This window comes from Equus asinus, chromosome 12, assembly GCF_041296235.1.
Source record: "Equus asinus isolate D_3611 breed Donkey chromosome 12, EquAss-T2T_v2, whole genome shotgun sequence".
In the NCBI taxonomy this organism is placed as follows: Eukaryota; Metazoa; Chordata; class Mammalia; order Perissodactyla; family Equidae; genus Equus; species Equus asinus.
Genome location: NC_091801.1, coordinates 41,504,169 through 41,527,069, shown reverse-complemented (window position 1 = coordinate 41,527,069; position 22,901 = coordinate 41,504,169). Strand labels below are relative to the sequence as shown.

The window sequence follows — 22,901 nt, the reverse complement described above, 5'->3', positions numbered from 1 at the left end:
AAAACATTACTGACTGGTTAAAACAAAAATGTAACAATGCATGTGGGGTTACTAATATATGTAGAAATAAAATGTATATCCACAATAACCTAAAATCTAGGAAAGGTGAAATCAAAGTAAACTATTGTAATGAGCTTATACTATACATGAAGGATAATAATATGATCAGAAGGTAGAGCGTAATAAGTGAAAGATGTCTAATATAAACCCTAAAACAACTTATAAAATAAAGAAAACAAAGAGTACAGATAATATGAAAAGAATATTGACTTATTCCTAACAAGTGAATAAAGGAGATTAAATGGAATTAGAAAATGTAAAATTTTCTGCCTTCTAAAAGAAGGTAGAAAAAAAATACAAAGAGATCACAAATAAGAAAGAGAATGAATAAATAGCACAATGGTGCATTTGACCACTTTAATCACAACAACCAGTAATCATTTTAACTGTGAATGCTGTAAAAAAAAAATCAAAAGGTAGAGATTTTTGAAACATGAAAAGATAGAGACTGTCACGAAAAGGTAGAGACTGTCAAATTGTATGGAAAAGAAGAACAACACTAAATACATATTCACCTAATGACAGAACTTCAAGATACATAAAACAGAAAATGATAAAATTAAAAGAACTGCACCAATCCACAATTATAGCCACTATTAGAGATGTCAATACCCTTCTCTCAATAAATGACAAATGAAGTAGACAGAAAAATCAGTAAAGGAAGACTTGAATAACTCTATCAACCAACATTCTACCTAACATTTTCCCAAATACAACTGGATCACTGACCAAGATAGACGGTAAGATTGGCCGTAAAGAAAGTCTCAATAAATGTAAAAGAATTCAAATAATAAAAACTATGCTTTCTGGCCACAATGGTATTACATTAGAAACTAATAACAAGCCAAAGCAATCTCGAGAAAAACCAACAAAGCTGGAGGTATCACAATCTCTGAATTCAAAACATACTACAAAACTACAGTAATCACAACAGCATGGTACTGGTACAAAACACACACACAGCTCGATGGAACAGAACTGAGAGTCCAGAAATAAAACCACACATTTACGGACAGCTAATTTTCGACAAAGGAGCTAGGTACAGACAATAGAGAAAGGAAAGTCTCTTCAATAAATGGTGTTGGGAAAACTGGACAGCCACAGGCAAAAGAATGAAAGTAGACTATTATCTTACACCATACACAAAAATCAACTCAAAATGGATTAAAGAGATGATTGTAAGACATGAAACCATAATACTCCTAGCTGAAAACATAGGCAGTATGCTCTTCAACATTAGTCTTAGCAGTATCTTTTTGAATACCATGTCTCCTCAGGCACTGGAAACAAAGAAAAAAATTAACAAACAGGACTACATCAAACTAAAAGTCTTCCCCATCAACAAAATGAAAAGACAACCCACCAACTAGGACAAAGTATTTGCAAGTCATATATCCAATAAGGGGTTAATTTCCAAAATATATAAAGAACTCACACAACTCAACAACAACAAAACAAACAATCCAATCAAAAAATGGGCAGAGGATATGAACATTTTTCCAAAGAAGATTTACAGATGGCCAACAGGCACATGAAAAGATGTTCAGGGGACGGCCCGTTGGCACAGCGGTTAAGTTCACACCTTCCACTTTGGCAACCTGGGGTCTCCAGTTCAGATCCCGGGGGCAGACCTACACAATGCTTCTCAAGCCAGGCTGTGGCAGGCATCCCACATAAAATAGAGGAAGATGGGCACGGATGTTAGCTCAGGGCCAGTCTTCCTCAGCAAAAAAAGGAGGATTGGCAGCAGAAGTTAGCTCAGGGCTAATCTTCTCCAAAACGGAAAGAAAAGAAAAGATGTTCAACATCACTGATAATTAGAGAAATGCAAACCAAAGCTACAATGAGATATCACCTGACATCCATCGGAATGGCTATTACTAAAATGACACGAAATAACAAGAGTTGCAGAGGATGTGGAGAAAAGGGGAGCCTCATATACTGCTCGTGGGAATGCAAACTGCTACAGCCGCTACGGAAAACAGTATGGGGATTTCTCAAAATATTAAGAATAGAACTACCATACAATCCAGCTATTCCACTTCGGGGTAGACATCCAAAGAAGACGAAAACACTAATTTGAAAAGATACATGTACCCCTATGTTCATTGCAGCATTATTCACAATAGCCACAACCGGGAAGCAACCTAAGTGCCCATCAACAGATGATGGATAAAGATGTGGTATATGTACACAATGGAATCCTACCCAGCCATAAAAAAGACGGAATTGTGCCATTTGCGACAACATGGATGGACCTTGAGGGTATTATGCTAAGTGAAATGTTAGACAGAGAAGGACAAATACTGTATGATTTCACTCATGTGGAATATAAACAAACAAACACACACACAGAAACAGAGAACAGATTGGTGGTTACCAAAGGAGAAGAGGGTGGGGGAAGGCCAAAAGGGGTAAAGGGGCACATATATATGGTGACAGATGGAAACTAGACTTTTGGTGGTGGACATGATGTAACTTATACAGAAGCTGAAATATAATGATGTACACCTGAAATTTACACAATATTAAAAACCAATGTGACCTCAATTACAAAAATTTTCAAACTCAGAGAAAACAGTATTTGAAAGAGAACTGAGGGGCTGGCCCCGTGGCCAAGTGGTTAACATCGCGCGCTCCGCTGCAGGCGGCCCAGTGTTTCGTTGGTTTGAATCCTGGGCGCGGACATGGCACTGCTCATCAAACCACGCTGAGGCAGCGTCCCACACGCCACAACTAGAAGGACCCACAACGAAGAATATACAACTATGTACCAGGGGGCTTTGGGGAGAAAAAGGAAAAAAATAAAATCTTAAAAAAAAAAAAAGATAACTGAAAAATCCGCATATATATGGAATCTAAACGTATTTCTAAATACCTCATGCATCAAAGAACAAATCCCAGAAGAAATTTTAAAATATTTTGAATAGAATGGAAATGAAAGCATGACATATCAAAATTTGTGGGGTATAGCCAGGCAGTTCTTAGAGGAAAATTTATAGCATTAAAAACTCATATTAGAAGAGAAGAAAATTCTCAAAACTATGGTTAAAGCTTAAGAAGCCAGAAAAAGAAGACCAAAATAAACCCAAATAAGTAGGAAAAAAGTAAATAAAAGAAATCAATAAAAATAAAAAACAACCAAAAAGGAGAGAAAACCAATTAAACCAAAAACGATTTGTCTGAGATCAATAAATTGACAAATCTCAAGCAAGTCCTATAAGGATAAAAAAGAGAAAACACACAAATAAATAATATCAGGAAAGAGAGAGAAGACATCACTACAGAACCTTCAAACATTAAAAGTGATACGGGAATAGAGTAGACAATTTTACGCCAACAAACTAATGACTTAGATTGAATAGACAAATTCCTTGAAAGACACAAACTAGCCAAGTTGACTCAAGAAGTAATAGAGACAGGACTTCCAGAATGGTGGTATAAGGAGCTCGGCAGAACATTTCCCCATGAAACGATCATTTAAATGATCAAAATTGGAGCCAGCCTGTGGCACAGTGGTTAAGTTCGCACATTGCACTTTGGCGGCCCGGGGTTCGCCGCTTCGGATCCTGGGTGTGGACATGGCACCACTTGGCAAGCCATGCTGTGGTAGGCATCCCACATATAAAGTAGAGCAAGATGGGCACAGATGTTAGCTCAGGGCCAGTCTTCCTCAGCAAAAAAAGAGGAGGACTGGCAGCAGATGTTAGCTCAGGGATAATCTTCCTCAAAAAAAGAAAAATGGTAAAAATCATTATTATTTTTAAATTTAAATTTTCTGGAAATTGTCCTAATGGCATACAGCAAATTAAAAAACATTTATTCAGGAAAATCTAGTAAATCTGGGTAAAAACAGCAAGTCTGTGCCATTTGAGCCATGTCCCACTCCTACCTCCACCCCTCCTACAAGTCGGAGTGATCTAGCTTTACAAGAAAATGAGACCCTCTCTCTCCTCTTAGCTCGCAGTCTAGGGTGAGAGTTTCTCCCTGGGAGAGCAGGCTGCTGCAGTCTCTAACGTTCTCAGCTTCATGTTGCAGAAGTTCTATTCCAGGCAAATGTAGCCAAGAGGACTGGGGCTCTGTTCCCCCAAGTAGCCCCTACTTGGAAGGTGGAACTCTACCACAGGTAGGAGCAGGTTGAAAACACCGGGCCCTGAGCACCCACACCCCAGCTTGCTGACAGGATGCAGGTTCCATACCAGGAAGTATGTCACGGGCTGAAGAGTGTTCCTGAAAAATTCGTATGTTGAAGTCCTAACTCCCAGTACCTCATAATGTGATTCTATTTGGAGAAAAGGTCTTTAATGAGGTAATTAAGCTAAAATGAGGTCATTAGGATGGGCTCTAATCCAAGATGACTGGCGTCCAAACAAGAAAAAGAAATTTGGACAAAGACTCGTCTAAAGGGAAGACCTCGTGAAGACACAGGGAGAAGACAGTAACCTACAAACCACGGAGAGAGGCCTCAGAAGAAACAGCTCTGCCCACAACTTGATCTTGGACTCCTCACCTCCAGAACTGTGAAAAAATTAATTTCTGTAGTTTAAGCCCCCCAGTCTGTGGTAATTTGTTAAGGCAGCCCTAGCAAACCAATACAGACTTTGGTACCAGGATGTAGGGTGCTGCTGTAACAGATACTTAAAATTGTGGAAGTGGCTTTAGAACTGGGGAATGGGTGGAGGCTGGAAGAGTTTTGAGGTGCAAGTTAGAAAAAGAAACCAAAATTGAAGATTTGAAAGTTCTCAACCTATCTACATTACAAAAAAATGAGAAAATCTGTTCTGGAGAGAACATCAAGGGTGTGGCTGGACAATCACTCACTAAAGGAGCCCAACAATAAATCTGAACCGAAAGATGGACAAACCAGAAAACTTAAACACAGACTGATGGAGATTATGCAATCTGAGGAGCAGAGAGTTAAAAGAACGAGGAAAAATGAACAGAGCCTTAGAGAATTGTGGAACACCATTAGGCACACCAACCTATGTGTAATGGAAGTAACAGAAGGAGAGGAGAGAGAGAAAAGAGCAGAAAAATATTGACTATGTAGTGATCGAAAACTTCCCAAATATGATAAAAACAATATATATCCCTGAAGCTCAACAAACTCGAAGTCGGATAAATGAAAGGAGGGCTACACCAAGACGCATCATGGTCAGATGTTGAAAGCTGAAAGTATATATCCAAAGGAGTTCAAAGCAGGGACTCAAACAGATATTTTTATGTCAATGTTCACTGAAGCATTATTCACTAAAACCAAAAGGTGAAAACAATCCAAGTGTCCATCCACAGATGAAAGGATAAGCAAAATGTAGTGCATATGTACAAAGGTATATTATTCAATGATAAAAAGGAATAAAGATCTGATACATGACACAACATGGATGAACACTGAAAACATTATGCTAAATGAAATAAGCCATGCAAATGGACAAATACTGTATGAATCCACTTATATGAAGTATCTAGAATAGGCAAATTCATAGAAATAGAAAGTAGAGTAGACATAACCAGGGGTTAGAGAGAGGGTAGGGTGGAGACTTATTGCTTAACAATTACAGACTTTCTGTTGGCGGTGATGAAAAAGTTTTGAAAACAGTGGTGAAGGCTGCACAACATTTTGAATGGAATTAGTGCTACTGAATTGTACACTTAAAAATGGTTAAAATGACCAATTTTATGTTGAATATATTTTACCACAATTTTAAAAAATCAATAATGTAATATATCAAAACCCACTGAATTGTACACTTGTAATGGGTGAGTGGTATGGTATGTAAATTATATCTCAATAAAGCTGTTTTTTTTACCCTTAATAAAAAGATATAAAGAACATAACTAGCTTTATGCCTACTAAGGAAATTGATTTCCACTTCAGGCCTAGATGACTTTATGGGTGAATTCTACTAAACATTTTTTTTCAAACTTTACAGAAGTATAATTGACAATAAAAATTGCATGTACTTAAGGTGTACAATGCAAACAGTTGATATACATATACATTGTGAAATGATTATTACAGTCAAGTTAACTAACACATCCATCATAGTTACTTTTTTGTTGTGTGTGGTGAGAACACTTCAGATCTGCTGTCTTGGGGCTGGCCCAGTGGCATAGCAGTTAAGTTTGCGTGATCTGCTTTAGCGGCCCAGGGTTCACCGGTTCGGATCCTGGGCACGGACATGGGAACCACTTATCAAGCCATGCTGTGGCAGGCGTCCCACATGTAAGGTAGAGGAAGATGGGCACATATGTTAGCTAAGGGCCAATCTTCCTCAGCAAAAAGAGGAAGATTGGTGGCAGATGCTAGCTCAGAGCTAATCTTCCTCAAACAAAACTACTCTCTTAAAAAACTTCAAGTATACAATACAGTATTATTAACTATAATCACTATGCTGTACAATAGGACCCAAAGGTTATTTGTCTTATAACTACAAGTTTGTACCCTTTGACAAGCACTTCCCTATTCCCCCCCACCTTCTTCCAAACATCCCAGGAGGGAGTATACCAGTTCTACGCAAAATCTTCCAGACTTTTAAAGAGGAAGGAATACCGTCCAACTCACTTTATGAAGCCAACATTATCCTGATACCAAAACCAGATAAAGACATTACAAGAAAAAAGAACTATAAACCAATATCCCTCATGAAAATAGATGGAAAAATTCTTCACAATTTTTGAACAAACAACTTATCATGAATTGAGTGAAAAAACAAAATATATCATGACCAAGTGGGGTTTAACCCAGGAATGCAAAGTTGACTTAATGTTAAAGTCAATTAATATAGTTTACCATATTAACAAACTAAAGAAAAAATAATCATTTTAATATATATATAAAAACATTCGATGCACAAAGATTCATTCAGTACAATAACTCTCAGCAAACAAGGAATAAAAGGGAATTCTTTCCACCTGATAAAGAGTATCTACAAAAGCCCTACAGTTGACATTATATTTCAGGATGCACGACTGAATGCTTTTACCCTAAGATCTGGAATGAAGCAACAATGTTTACCTACCACTTCTATTGGAGGTCCTAGACAGTACCGTAAGGCAAAAGAAAAAAATCAAACATGCAGATTGGAAAAGAAGTAAAACTGTCTTTATTTTCAAGTGCATAATTGTCTAAGAAAACCCTGAGGAATCTACAAATAAAAGCTACTAGAACTTTTACGTGAGTATAGCAAGACTGCAGATATGAGGTCAATATGCAAAAATTAGTTACATTTCTATGTCTAGCAATAAATGGTCAAGCTGAAATTTAAAGTACCATTTTCAATAACGTAAACATGGATTTTCTAGGAATAAATTTGATAAAAGATATTCAGGACTATACACTGAGAAGTGTGAAACATTGCTGACAGAAATCCAAGATTACCTTAATACATGGAGAGAGATACTGGTTCATGGATCGGAAGACTCAGTTGTCATTTTTCCTCAAATTGACCTGTAGATTTGAGAGAATCTCAATGAAAATCTCAATAGGTTCTTTTGAAGAAATAAATTAGTCAACCCTAAAATGAATATGGAACTACAAAGGATATAGAATAGCCAAAACAACTTGGAAATAGAAGAGCAAAGTAGAAGGACTAAAACTACTTGATTCCAAGCTTATCATAAAGAGACAGTAATCCAGACAACGTGGTACTGGAATAGTCACAGGCCAGTGGAACACCATAGAGAGTTCAGAAGTAGACTCACAAATTTATGGACAATAGATTTTTAAAATAACAGTTTTATTAAGATATAATTCACATACAATACAATTCACGCATTTTAAATGTACGATTAAATGGTTTTTCGTATATTCAGAGAGTTGCGCACCCATCATTACTATTTAATTTTAGAAAATTTAGGTCACCCACAAAAGAAACCCTGTATCAATTAGCAGTCACTCCCCATTTCCTCCTGAATCCTCCTTCCCTGGCCCTAGGCAGCCACCAATCTACTTTCTGTTTCAATGGACTCGCCTATTCTAGACATTTCACATAAATGGTATCATACAATATGTTGTCTTTTGTGACTGGATTCTTCACTTAGTTGAATGCTTTCAATGTTGTAGCATGTATCATTTCTTTTCCTTGCTTAGTAATATTTCATTGTATGGATATACCACCTTTTGGTTATTTATTCATGAGTTGATGGACATTTGCTTCCCCTTTGGGGCTTTTACAAATCATTCTGCTACGAGCATTTGTTTACAAGTTTTTGCGAGGACATACGTTTTCAGTTATCTTGGTTATATACTTGGGAGTGAAATTGCTGGGTAACTTTATGTTTAACCTTTTGAAGAACTGCCAGACTTTGGAAAATATCCCAAGCAGCTGCACTATTTTACATTCCCAACAGCATGAATGTTCCAATTTCTCTACACCCTAGCCAACACTTACCTGTCTTTTGTGATTATGGCCATCCAAGCAGATGTGAAGTGGTATCTCATTTGGTTTTAATTTGCATTTCCCTATTAGTTAATTATGTTGAGTATTTTTTCATGTGTTTATTGGCCATTTGTATATCTTCTTTGGAGAAATGTCTATTCAAATCTGAGAAACCATTGCCTAATCCAAGGTCACAAAGATTTAAATCTACGTAGTCTTGTAAGAGTTTATAGGTTTAGCTCTTACGTTTAGCTCTTTGATCCATTTGAGTAAATTTTTGTATATGGTATGAGATAGCTGTACAACTTCATTCTTTTTATGTGGCTATCCTGTGGACAAATGATTTTTGACAAAGAAGCCAAGAGAATTCAAAGAGGAAATGATCATCTTTTCAATAAATGGTGATAGGAAATGGGAGAGCCATACGCAAAAAAAGGTCTTAATCGTTGTTTCACACCATATGGAAATATTAGTTCAAAATGGATCATAATAAGTGTCTAAATATAAGAGCCAAAATTATAAATTTTCTAGAAGAAAATATAGGAGAAAATCTTAGTGATGCTGGGTTAAGCAAAAATTTCTTAAATAAAGCATAAACTAAAATAAAAGGCATAAACTATAAAAGAAAAGTCAATAAATTTGACTTCATGAAAATTAAAAATTTTTGTTCCTTAAAAGACACGTAAGAAAATAGACGATCCAGCCACAGATTGAGAGAAAGTGTTTTCAAAACATGTATCTGACAAAGTAACTGTATCTAGAATAGACATAAAATTCTTACAACTCAATAATAATAAGACAATCCAGTTTATCACATGGGCAAAAGATTTGATCAGATGTTTAAACTAACCATTTTGGAAAACATTTTGGCAGGTTCTTAAACAGTCAAGACTTCACCTTCCAGTTGATTCAGTAGTCCCACTCCTAGAGAAATGTGAACATACATGCACATGAAAACTTGTACAAGATTGTTTATAGCAGCTTTATCTGTAATAGCCCCAAACCGGAAACAACTCAAAAGCCCATCAGCGGGGGAACAGATAAACAAATTGTGTTATATCTATATAATGGGTGCTACTTAGCAATAAAAGAAATGACAACTGATACAACAACATGGATGAATCTCTAAACAGTGATGCTGAGAGAAAGAAGTGTTAGAAAATGCAAACAAATCTATTGTGACAAAATAATCAGAGGTTTCCTGGGGATGGGGCACAGAGGGAAGAGACAGGGATAGACTACAAAGGAGCAAGAGAAGTTTTGTGTGTGATGGATATGTTCCTTATTTTGATTGTGGTTATAGTTTGAGTAGTATATAATAAAACAAAACTTATCAAATTGTACACTTTAGGTATGTGCAGTTCATTGTACATCACATATCTTAATAAAACATCGGAAAGAAACAATATATGGTACTTTAACGTGTTTTCACATATAAATGAATTTATCTGTTTTCTTGTTGATGAGTGTCTAGGTTGTTCTCAGTTTTCAATTCAGAAAGAGCGCTGCAGTTAATATTCTTATATGTCTCTCTGTGTACGTACATGTGAGGGTTTCCAAAGTAGGCCCCCAGAGTAGAGTTGCTGGGTCATAGCTATGCACATCTGCCACTTTACTGGATCTTCCCAAATTGTTCTTCAGGGTCATTCCCTTTTATACCACACACCATTAGCAGTGTACGCAATTTAAGCTTGTTCCACTCTTTCCAATATCATGGATCTAAAGTAATAAATTGTTTTAATTTGTACTTCTTTAATTATTAGAAAAGTTGGGCACTTCCTTGTAAATGCTAGTCATTTGAATTTCTGGATACTGACTAAAATTTGGTGGGAGGAATAATGGAGGAACCACCTGAATTTTCTCCCAAATGTAGCCAATTACTTTAATATCATTTGCTGAAAAATTATCATTTTCCACTGATTTGAAATGCCACCTCTAATATGTACTTATTTCTCCCGTGTGCTTTTTTTTTTTCCCTGGAGTTTTAATTCTGTTCTAGAAATAAATCTGAGTAACTAAGGGCATTCAGTAAATGACCTGATCTGCTTATCCTTTCCTACATTGGTAATTTACTCTTGTAATTTTTGTAATTCTAGATGATGTTGATGAGGAGGGAAAAAATTTTTTCCTTTACTTTCTCAGGTTCAATAACTGGGGTCTTGCAAATTGAACTGACAAAAGACAGATTAACAGGAGAAAAAGGTTTATTTCATATGCATATGGTGGAGGGGCCTCAGAAATGACATGAAAATCCTAAAGAGGCAGTCAGACTGTTACCATTTTAACAAAGGGTAATAAATTTGTGAAGAAACGACAAGACAAAGGAAAAGAGGTTTGAGCTTCTAAGGGTGGTAAATTGTGAGGAGGTAAATATAGGGGGAAACTAAGGAAAGATAAAGGTTATTTATTAAAATTTGTTTGTGCAGGCTCATGTTGGTGCCGATTTTCTGTCTTCTTCATAGCCATAAAACTCCCTTAGGAGAAGAGATTTATGGCAGCCCTCAGTTTTTAGAAGTTTCTGCTCTTAGTCAGAGAAAGAATCTCCAAGAAGGCTTCTTTCTGTATCTGTTGATTCTCAATGGCCTTACCTCAAAATAATCCATATGGCATATTTTGGGTGGTGCATTCTAATCCCCTTCAATAAACTGCCAATTACTCTATTTCTTTTTTAACATTCCTGGATACTCCTACATGTTTATGAAGTTTAGAATTAGTTTTTAAGATTAAAAGAATTTCCAGAACGAAAAGAAACAACTGGGTTCAAGCAGAACAAGAATTAATAACCTGGGACTGAATAAGCTGAGAAGGATAGTTATAATTTTTACGACTTCTTGTTTGAAACATTTCTGGTTCTTTAGTGTTTTGTTTTTCCAGATTTAAGGAAACTTTTTCTCTTAAGCTACCTATGATTTACAATTGGTAAAGTATACCTTTGTAAACAAAGAGGAAACATTTACTTTTTCTCCCTGTATGATCCCTCCAGAATTTAGAAACTCAAGTGTTCTTTTCATGGCAATACAGTAAGTTACTTGCATAATTTCAAGAAGAATCTGTTCTCCTTCTAACAGGGTACAATTGAAAACATTGGCTATGTTACCAAGGCTTTGACTGGAATGTCATAGTTGAGAGAGATATGCATAGATTCAGACATGACCAGACAGCTGTAAGGAACTGCTTGAAACTTGGCTTGGCTTCCTGGCCTCAGAGGCTTTGAAAGAGTCAAATCTGAGATTCCTTATAAAAAGTTCCAGCAAAGCAGTCTTAAAAGAGCTTATGTGGTCAATCACCATTCTTGCTACACTCATGTAAATAATCAGGCCAAGTTTAATACAAACAAATTAGTTTTACTCTGATTATCTTTGGTAAAAATTGGGGTAATTGTAGAGAGAAAAATTATGTTTGCACCTTTGTAGATATTTAGATTCTAACCCTGTTAATCGTCTTTGAGGTTTTGTTATATACCTGTAAACTGAACTGGATCCTAAATTCTTCCACTTTTCTCAAATATCTGGCTACCACTCTCCAACCTAATGTTTCCTATTTCCTCCCATCCTTCTGATCTGGAATCACTGAGACCAAAGACTGTCCTTGAATCTCCTTGGGAAGGTCTTCCTCCCGACCCAGATGGCAGCCAAACCTCCAGGACTTAAACCTTGGCTACACATCTCACAGTGGAAGAAAGCTCCTCCTGACCTCTGGTCCTTTACAAACACTGAAGACCTCTGAATCAAACTGATGAGCAGGAGAAGCAGCTGACATTGACGTAGACTGCTTCCACCCAAGACACCAGATCAAGATTTCCCATTGTAACTGAACATGAAACACTGTCTTCCTCTCTTTCTTTCCTTTACTCTGGCATTGGCCTGGCAAGATAATGCCACCATCATATCTCCCAAGCCATTACTAAGGGAGAGCAACCTTTCAGACAGCTGGATTCATCATCAAAAACTCCAATCTGTTCATGATGCTGGAACCCATGAACAATGCCACCTGAGCAGTAATGGTTTATGCCCCAACAGGATTTAATTTCATCGGTGGTGGTGATCATTCTCCTTGGACCTATAAATGCTTAGATGGCTAACACATAACTGGGCAATGCCCCTTAGGTTATCTAACTGTGCCACTCAACTGTTCTCAAATAGGCTAAGACACTTCATTGGTCAACTCCCCTAATCATCCAATTCGAAAAGACCTGCCAGGAGGCCTTCATGATTCAGGATGTGCTTCTTTTGGCAGGTCCCTACTTCCTTTGTTAGGAGTGAGTACAAATGAGGCTGTGATCAGAAATCCCTCCTAACTCTTGAAAGTATTGCAGAATTCGCTGCTAAAGCAATAGCTGCCCAATGAAAATCTCTAGACTCTCAGCTCAAAGTAGTTCTTGATAATATGACAGCCCTTGATCATTTGTTAGCTGAGCAAGGATGTGTCTGTGCTGTGGCCACCACCCGCTGCACCTGGATTAACACTTCTGGGGAAGCTGAAATTTAGTTACATAAAATCACTGAGTACGCACTTGGCTTAAAAAGGTGACTCCTTCAACAGAGTATTTCTTTCACTTATTGGATTTTGATTGGTTTGGGTCTTGGGGACCATGGCTCTGAAGTGCACTCCAGACATGGGAATGATCCTACCAGTAACACTCATAGTAATCTCCCTGATGCACTGCATTCTCTCAAAAGCTTTAAATGCGTGTTTGCAGCTGCTAACCATCAAGCAAATGAATGTGAAGTCGTGACCTGTGAATACCACAGGATTCAGCAGAAAACCTCATCATGACCTGTGACTATAACACGGAGAAACAGTAAAAGCTGCGAGACCAACAGAGCGGTAGCTGAGAGTGGCACTAATGCCTTAAATTTTGATCACATCTTTCAAGTTATGCTAAGAGTCTCATGCAAAGGGGGAGAACTGTTAAAAAAAGAAAAAACAGGAACAAAATGGTGTCACTTGTGCTAAGTCCCACATCAATAAATCAAGACTTAATTGCACTTTCAGTCTCTCACAGGAATGTGACCTTTAACTAGTCAATCTGGAATTACCTGGTCGGCATGAGTGAGTAATCTGCCTCATAGATCCCCACACTACTCTTCCCCGAAGGAAGGTGATCTTGCCCGAATCTGCTCTTTGCTAGAAACTTCCTTTATTCTGTCCCTTCTGCCCATAACAGCCTTCCACTCTGCATAGCTCCTTGGACCTCCCTTCTATTTGCTAGCTGGGATGCTGCTCAATTCATGAATTGTTGAATAGAGCCAATTCGATCTTCAAATTTACTCAGTTGGCTTTTGCTTTAAACACCTTAGCATAATCATCCTCTGAAAATAATGCTAATTTTGTCTTTTCTCTATTACTATATTTCTTTCTTTCTCTTATCTGGGGGACAAAGAGATTAATTAGAACACTAAGGTTCCTTAGAGGATGTAAGACATCGGTGAATCTTGCAGGAATAGCAGCATTTGGACTGGCGAAGAGGGGAGGATGACAGAAATATAGCCACGCATTGCTCAATGATGGGGATACATTCTGAGAAATGTGTTAGGCAGTTTCATCATTGAGCGTACTTACACAATTCATCATAGAGTGTACTCACACAAACCTAGATGGTATAGACTACTACACACCTAGGCTATATGGTACTAATCTTACGGGACCACCCTCCTATATGCCCTCCGTCCTTGACCCAAACGCTGTTATGCTGTGCATGTCTCTAGATAAAATTGAGCTGTCCTGCTCCCAACTAACGGAAGTCAGTTGATAGAACCGCTTGGTGGCGCCTGGAACTCTACATATTACATCACAGAAAAACTCAGACTAGTAGTGTCTTGGAACATGTTTTGTTCATAGTAAGTGTGAAAATAAAGGAAAACCTCTTTTAAAATGGAGTCATGAAACCCTGAAGGGGGACCTCTCACGTACATACCACTCACTGCTGCCTGCTTAACTGGCAGGAAGATGGACGATAAGAATTATTTTAACGAGGCCTATTTGTATAAAATTCTCTCAGTCCCAACTTCTTATCCGTGATGATAAGAATGTAACTTTTCTGCTGGTGCAACGGAGGACATCTTCACCTAGGAATTTCATCTCCTGCTTTTAAGAAAAGGAAGGAAGATCCGTCCCTGCCGCAGCGACAACGCATTGTCACAACCTTACACTCTTGTTCTTCTCCCATGAACTTTTATTCTAAATAACCCTCCTTAATTTCCTCCTAACACCTAATAAAAACTAACTTTCCCCTTGTCTCTTCCAACTTGCCTATGGTTCACCATAGTTTGCACGTCCAGAATTGCAATTCCTCGGCTATTCCCAAATAAACTCATTTTTTGAGCTTGCCCCCCAGACAGCTTCATATAGGTTGACATAAGAGCTAAAGATAGTTTTAGTCTCTATTAACATCACAACCAAATACTTAAATCACAACCAAGTACTTAAAAGCCTGACATAATTGTAGACTCATAAGTGAAATGTCACATTATCATTTTCAATAAATCAGCATCAATTTAACATTTTTGAGAGCCCCCCAAATTCTCAGCACTCAAATCCAAGACAAGAAAGATAAAAAACAGTACGACTGCATTCTGGTTATCATATGAATTAAAGTGGAGTGTGTGTGTGTGTGTGTGTGTGTTTTAAAGCCTTTTGTTCACCAGCTTCTTTCCCTATCTTACACTGTACTCCCTAAGGACTGTGTATATCATTTAACTTTCTCCATTGAACGATAAACTTCAGAAGGTCTGGCCATTTTGGTTCTACGGGGTTTCTATCTCTTGCGCTTTCCCAGATCATACCATGTATTTAATATGCATTGACCCACCTGTGCAGAAAAGGGACCGTCTAGTCTCATGCTTAAATCAGTACTATGTCACTATCCATCGATCAATAAGTTGTGCATTCTCGGTGACAACTGAATGTTTTCTCTTTCAGCTGAAGTTTAAAGGAGGAGGGGAGTCGACTCCAAAACTGCACACTGGTGTAGCCCCAACGGAAATACAGCGAAAGCTCGACCGACCTCTCCCAGCGCAAACGAGTCCACCCCGGCTTCAGGAAACAAAGGAGTATGTGGGGTTGCGGATGACTGGCTTTGGGGCTCATTCTTTTCACTACCGCGCCCCAGGAGCGGAAGGCAAGCCCAGGCTCCAGGGACCACGCAGTCCCGCTGGGGCTGAGAGCGTCTCCCCCAGGGTGTCCCGGACGCCCGGCAGGAAAGAGCGCCGCCGGGCCGCCGACACCTGTGCGCGCGCCCGGTGGGGCGGGCCGGGAGCCCTGTCTCCCTTCTGCCTGCGACGCGCGTTGTAGGTCGAGCCGGTGTATGTGCGGTAATAACATGTCTGCCCCGCTTCCCGCCATCATCCCCGCCGCCCGGAAGGCCACTGCTGCGGTGAGTGGCGGCAGCCGGGGCTCGGAGGGGACCCTCGGCCCGCTGCTCACCACTGCCCCTTCGCGCAGGGTCGGCGTCGCTGACCGCCTGGCGGCCGGTGGGTGGGTTCCCTCCGCCGGGTCCGGGGTGGGCTGGGTGGGGTGGGGTGGTCGGTGTCAGGAGGGCGCCGGGGCTGCGGCCGGGCCGGAGGATCAGCGCGCCCGCCCCCGTCAGCCCCGAGCCCTCTGCATTGCGGAGCGAGTGCGGCCCGGGTCCCCCGGGACCCCGCCGCCGGCCCCAGCTTGTAGGGACCGGCGTTAGCGGCCAGGCACCCTAACTCGAGGTGGCTCCGCTGCTCGTTTCTCTCTTGTTTGTGGGTGAGGGAAGTCTGAAGTCCTCAAGAAAATGACTTTATTTTCTTACCTTGCACTCGTGTCCTGAATTAAAGAAGTTTGAAGATTGGCAACTTATGACATCACAGGGTGCTGTTCTTTAGAAAACCGTGTACGAGGAGCTCAAATGTCTTTTTAACCCCGGAAGCTCCTTTTTGTGATGGAAAAAGTCTACAGTTTACATGAGACTTGCATGGTTTGACTTGAAACAAACTATTTTTCCTAGAATGTTATTTGCACTTAAGAATGTCTAACTGGGACCTCTTTAAGTGCTAAAGCCGCACATTAATTATCTTCGGAACTACAGTGAGAGAAAGTAAGTATTTTTCCCACTGAAGAGAGCTCTATGGAGTCTGATTTGCTGAAGGTAGTGTTCTGAAATTCTGGCATCCAGAATTGACCAACGCTAGCGTGTATCGATTCTGTGTGGGTTTATTTGGGCATTGTTTATTAATTTTTTCTCTTGTAGGTGATTTTCCTTCATGGATTGGGAGATACAGGGTAGGTACCATTATTTTTAATAACAGTAATGAAATGGGGTCATGCAACTCTACTTACATGATCAAAGGTTTAATGTTAATGAACTCTAGGATTGTATGAAAAAAGATTGCTAGTGATATTTCTTACAGTCCAGTAATATGATAGAATCTTTTCTTTTTTAAAAACCTCCAGAATTTCCTCTCATCATCGTGAATTCGTCATTTTTCAACTCCTGTTTCTGGAACGTATTAAAATTGCAAACTCCTCCTTGAGTTGCTGTGGGCATTGGATACCAGAGATGGGTGGAATGTTTGTAGAGAGTGTGCAACTGAGAGCTTTCCGGAGGAGTTAAAATTTCAGGGCAAGTTGAGGAGAACAACTGGTTGATTTTGATAAGAGCAATAATCGCAATGTGAGGTACACGGCATTCTGAATGAAAGCTTAATTATGCCCTTAAGAGAAAAAATCAGTTCAAGGGTAGGGGAGGCAACTCAAAGATTTACTTGGCAGTTTATCAAACAGATTTTGTTGTGCTAACTTGAGATGTACAATTTATCTTTCAGTCAGGCTTTTCCTATATTGTGAAGTGTTTGTTTTTAATTTAAATTGTGATTATCTGTTTGAAACTTAGGTAAAACTGTAACAAAATTGCAGAATTAGAGGAAAACTGAAGAGAAACAAATTTTGAGTAGGTGGTCAAATAAACTATTAAATAAACTATTAAATCTTCTTTATAAGGGTGTGTTGGGCTAGATTAATTCTTCAAAGTGATTCCTGATATTCTTTTATGCCCTTTAAGTAGAGGTACATGACAACACGGAAAAGATTGTAGGACTCTTTCTGGCAATGAGGTAGTCCTATGAAAATGACAGACTTATATTTTACTATTTATTTTCCTGAACAGATTTAGAGAAGCTCTCTTTTATAATCAAACCCTTCTTGATACTGAGAGCCGGGGAGGAACTTGCTACCCTGTCACTTGCCCAATAAAGAGAGCTTCTAGGCCTGAAGAATCAGTCCAAGAAAAAAAACTTCAGTGTAGAAAGGTTCTCTGTGGGCCCCCATTTTGACATATTCTGTAGACTGAAGTTAAGAGTGAAAATGAACAATGTGAGATTAAAAATACCAAGAGCATCCAGGACATCTTGACTGAGAATTAAGTTTACATAAAAGATTAGCTGGCCAGCCCCATGGCCGATTGGTTAAGTTCATGTGCTCCGCTCCGGTGACTCAGGGTTCACCGGTTCCGATCCTGGGCGCAGACCTGCACGCTGCTCATCAAGCCATTCTGTGGCAGCATCCCACGTGGAAGAACTAGAATGACTTACAACAATTCAGGCGTGAGGAGGGGAGAAGTCCTAAGGCTCTGACATTCATACCGTGTCCCTGGTTCCATTCTAAGCTAGGAAATGCTAACTTTTATGAGGTTCATGTAGAAGAGTGAGCTTCGGGATTTTTCTCTCAAAATTCTATGACGAGACTAACCAAAGGTGGGAATTCTAATGAGGGAACTTGGCTGAACTTTAGGCTTTGAACACTGAATCTAGGATATCGCTGAGAGTGTAAGTACATGAAGTGGATTAAGTGACGGAGTGATGGCCATAGTGAAGATTTACTGGGCTCCGAAATAGGAGAGAAATCACTGAACATGAGGCTCAACTTCTGTCCTATCTACGGAAAGCCCATTAAGGGAAGATCAATTTTAGAAAATGTTAAAGAACAACCAGGTTTAAATTTAGTACCAATACTGAATACTCATTGATTTTAAAGAAAAATATATATGCATATGCTATAATGCTAGTACCCCATTTTAAATAGAAAAATTACCATACATGACTCACCTTCTCTTCACTGAAAGAGAAATTACTAATCTTAAAAATGAAATTGTCTAATTGCTATTATATTTACATTTCTCTACATTTTATCGGTGCCAAAACATTTAAAATATATCCTTCTAGAAAATAAATATACTACAGAAGATAAAACTAGTTGAAAACACAACCATGTAATGTTTTAAGGCACTGCATTCCATTAGACAGAACCCAAAGTGAACTGAGTACAAAGACACAATGTGAAGTTTATACGTGAGACTCTTCCCTTCTCTCCGATTTTGGACTCCAGTGTTAATCTACATGAAGTCAGCTCCCTAGCTACACAAAACATAACTTCTCAGGATTTATTTGAATTGTTATAAGCAGGTAATTAAGTAAACTAAAAGAAGTCTAACTGAAAATTCAATGTGCAAGTAAGCCGAGATACACTTGATAAGGATTCCATATGCTAATGGCCTTGGTGCCACGCCAGCTCTTTCCTCTGAAGTTCTCAGATTTCATCAATCTTTGTGGACTGGCAGCTCAGCAGCTCCCTCACCTTCACTGAGCCACAAACACGTCTGGGCCATCTGTGTCCTGAAGACAGGGGAGGACATATCAGCATTTCCCCTTCCCCAGGAATTCAGTTGACATTCTTTAGTAAAATACACAAAAGAACAGATTGCGCTTCATCTATAGGGCAATTTCACATTTCGCAAAGCTGTATGGTGCACAAATCTCATCCATACACATCTGAGGTCGTCAATTCATCATCTCATTATATCAAGAAAGAACAAACATTCAACAAATATATATTGAGTGCCTAGCATATGAAAGGAAGTACACTGATATGGACCCATTCTTTGCCCTCACTAGGCTCATATTCTATTAGGAGCCATGTGACATATACGCAAAGGAATTCACACAAGGCCAAACAGGATCACGTGTGTGATACACACCAAGATCTACAGCAGTATAACGAGCAAGAGATCCTACTCCCAAGTAGAATAGCTGGCTAAAATAGTAGAAATGTTATTTCAGCTAAACCTTGAAGAAACTAAAACCGTTTTTGTCTTTTGTTGAGGAAGCAGACAGGAAGAGTTAAACATCTCAAGTAGAAGGAAGGGATTAAGCAAAGCCAAAAACACACACAGTGAGTGTGCAAGGCTGTGAGCAGTCCAGACAGCGACAGCACTGGCTGTCTACTGCACAGCAACTTAAAACAAAGGCAAATGACCAGCCCGGACCAGATCACAGAAGGCTCTGACTTCAAAGCTGGGATTTATCCAGTAGCGTCAGTGGGGAGTCACCAAAACACAGCACCGCTTTAGGAAGGTTAATTTTTCAGTACACAGGACATAGTATAGGTCGAGAAAGCCTCGAGACAGAAAAAGTACATTCTAATAGTTTAACTGATAAAGCCCAGAACTAGAATGATGTCAGTAAGCGGGAGTGCAAGGTGATGTAAAAAGTATCTTAAAGTGATCTAGAAAAGTATCTTATAGTGATCTACAGGAGATGAAACAGAAATGAGGAAATTTATGCAAATATAAATTAAAAAGAAAAATCTTCATCAGAAAGCTTATTCGAACAAGTACCTTGTAACCAACGGAGACAGGGGATGGGGTCTTTCTTAAAGAAGAATTCAAAAATCACCCAATTGGGACAGTTTAAGGGCTCATTTTTCTGGAGACAGATTTCGTTTACTCATTCAACAAACACTTATTGCAAGCCTACTGTGTACCAGAAAGCATCGTTAATTCCCTCAAGAACAAAGCAAACAACAGAACAAGCAGGGGATTCACTGTTGGCCCTTAAGAAAGGCATCATCTCTGTCCTCTCTGAAAGAACTGGGACTTGTTCCACTGGAGAAAGAAAATGAGCCTCGAATTTCTTCCCATAGTCAGGTTTCAAGACTCACAAGACATAGCAGGTGTTCAGACTACAATAATGAGATATGTTATTCCCAAATCTTAAAGCACATGCTGCCTATGCAAATTCAACAACATCCAACTCCACAAAGATTTTCAAATATGCAATTCCACTTAGACTATCAACTCTTATCCAGATTCTCAACTAGCTGTTCCTTGACTAAAAAGTTACATGTAACTTGATCTTCAGTGTTACCCATAAAAAATTATTAGCCCAGCAAGAAACTCCCAAAAGAAAGTCCCCGCTCTGACTGAAACAGTCTCTGCTACGGTTTAAAAAGAAGGAAAAAAAAACACACTTGCAAGAAAGAAATCGAAACACTCCAATACTCTTTAAGAACAAGAACAAAACAAATCACTAGCAGCCCTCTGACGACACCTGGTGGCCGCTTCTCACAGGAAGTTTCTTTCAGCATTTTAAAGAAATTATTCCAGGAAACGTTAACTTCTCAACCACTTCACATGCTATCTTGACTATGGGCAGCACACGTGAAGTCTCTCCCCTCATTTCCCTCCTTTTTGTTCCAGTTTTCACTTATTTTGTTCCAGTCTTCACTTCTCTTTTCATCTCTTCTCTCTTTTCTAACCAGTAGACATTAAGGCAGCTTGAGCTTGCTTTCTGTCTCTTTCTCACACCCTCTCTCACTCACACACACACACTCACACACACACCCTCACACACACACGCACACTCACAGACATCCTCTCTCACTGGTACAAGGCCACCCACACAGGAAACCACCTTCTCCCTGCCTCCATCCCACGCCATCTCACCCTTCACCCCTCCTAGACTTACCCAAATTAGTGGTGCAAGCAGTGTGCAGTTAGCACGTGTTGGCACCAGGCCCATGGTAAAGTCACAACAGGGGATAGTGTGCAGCATGGCTGGCGTGCACACACGTGCATTTATAAAAGCTCCCAATGCTCTTTTGCCCTTTCCCTTTGAGGAGCTCAACAAAGGACGAACTCCAGAAGTTGTGGAGATCCTACAGCACAGGCTCCTCCTGGAAGGGCAAGGTAGGACAGGTAAGACTTCCTACAGGCCTACTGCGAGCTGAGCAAGACAGGAATAAACGGAAATTAGCGGACTGCTCAGATCTCTTTCTTAATCTACCATTTTCAATTGGACTTTTTATTGAAAATATATGTCTTATACGATTACCTGATTTAATAAAGTACCACCAAGTCCATACATAGTCTGTTCATGAGAAAACTGTAGTATTCGTTGTCGTTACAAAACACCATGTGCATAACCTAAGGGTAACCAAAGGGAGCTGTGCTTTATGTAATCCTCCTCTCACCACACTCTCCCATCAGAAACATCACTTTGTAACAGAGACCACAAAATAAAGTATCTGATCCTACAAAGAAAAAAATCACTCTTCTATGAAAATGCTAACGGTCACAAGTTGAATAACTTCTCCCGTGACAAAAGAGTAAAATTTAACACCCTAAAAACCACTTATTGGTAACATCAGAAGCAATTTTACCACAAGTGGATGTGTAACATAGTTGTTTATTCACAATGGGATCAGCTCCTGAACACTCGGGTCCAGCCAAACCCACCTCCTCAAGGTGTCAGGGACAGGCTGCATTGCATTCCTGAGGGTAAGTCTGTTAACTCTACCTTCCCCCACTAGGAAAATGCCTGTGGCGATTCAGAATGAGTCCACAAATTCTCTGACACTCCCTTCAAAAGGTGGAGCCTAATTCCCTCCCCTTGGTGTGGGCTGGCCTTGGTGACCAAGTGCTTGCAAGGGACAGAAAACAGTAGCAGTGAGGGTTTTCGGCTCTGGAGACACAGTCACAGAGGTGCCGGTATCCTGCTTGCCCCCTCTCTTGATCACTCCGCCCAGGGAAGTGGGGGACCTGTCGCAAGAACACTTCTGCAGCCTGTGCACATGGAGGCCCAGGGGGCAAGGAACCGAAGCCTCCTACCAAGAGCCAAACAGGAACTGGGGCCTCCTGCCAACAGCCATGGGAGTGAGCTGCCTGCAGAGCAGCTCCTCCAGCCCCAGGCAAGCCTTCAGATGATTGCAGCCCCTACAAAATCCTGACTGCAGCCACAACCAACTGGGTAATGAGCCTACTCCACACCCTGACCCACAGAAACTGGGGGATAATAAATGCTTATTTGCTTTAAGCCACTAAGTTCTGACATAATTTGTTACACATCGGTAGATAACTAATATAATGCCCTCTCTCTCCTTTGCACCTTGGCAAGAGTAGACAGGGCTCAAGTTCACCCCTCGTTTGTATATATTTTACATAGATTTCCTTTCCTATACCCTCCAACCTTTAACAAGAATGTTCTATACTATCACAATAGTATTAAGGGACACGGGAGGAGGTCCATGAAGTATACTGGTTGAAGAGAAGAATTCCCATCAAACTTCTGAAAGATTTCAAAACTTACTAAACTGACATTTACATTTATGCCTCTCCCACTACCAAAACCAGACTTGACACGGCTTACAATGAAAAACTGGGAT

The 22,901-nt window shown here is 39.7% G+C and overlaps 1 pseudogene; it reads right to left on the bottom strand.

The window, feature by feature from the left end:
• The window catches only part of LOC123290022 (ligand-dependent nuclear receptor corepressor-like protein), a 50,499-nt pseudogene that overhangs the window by 11,103 nt on the left and 16,495 nt on the right, over nt 1-22,901 (bottom strand).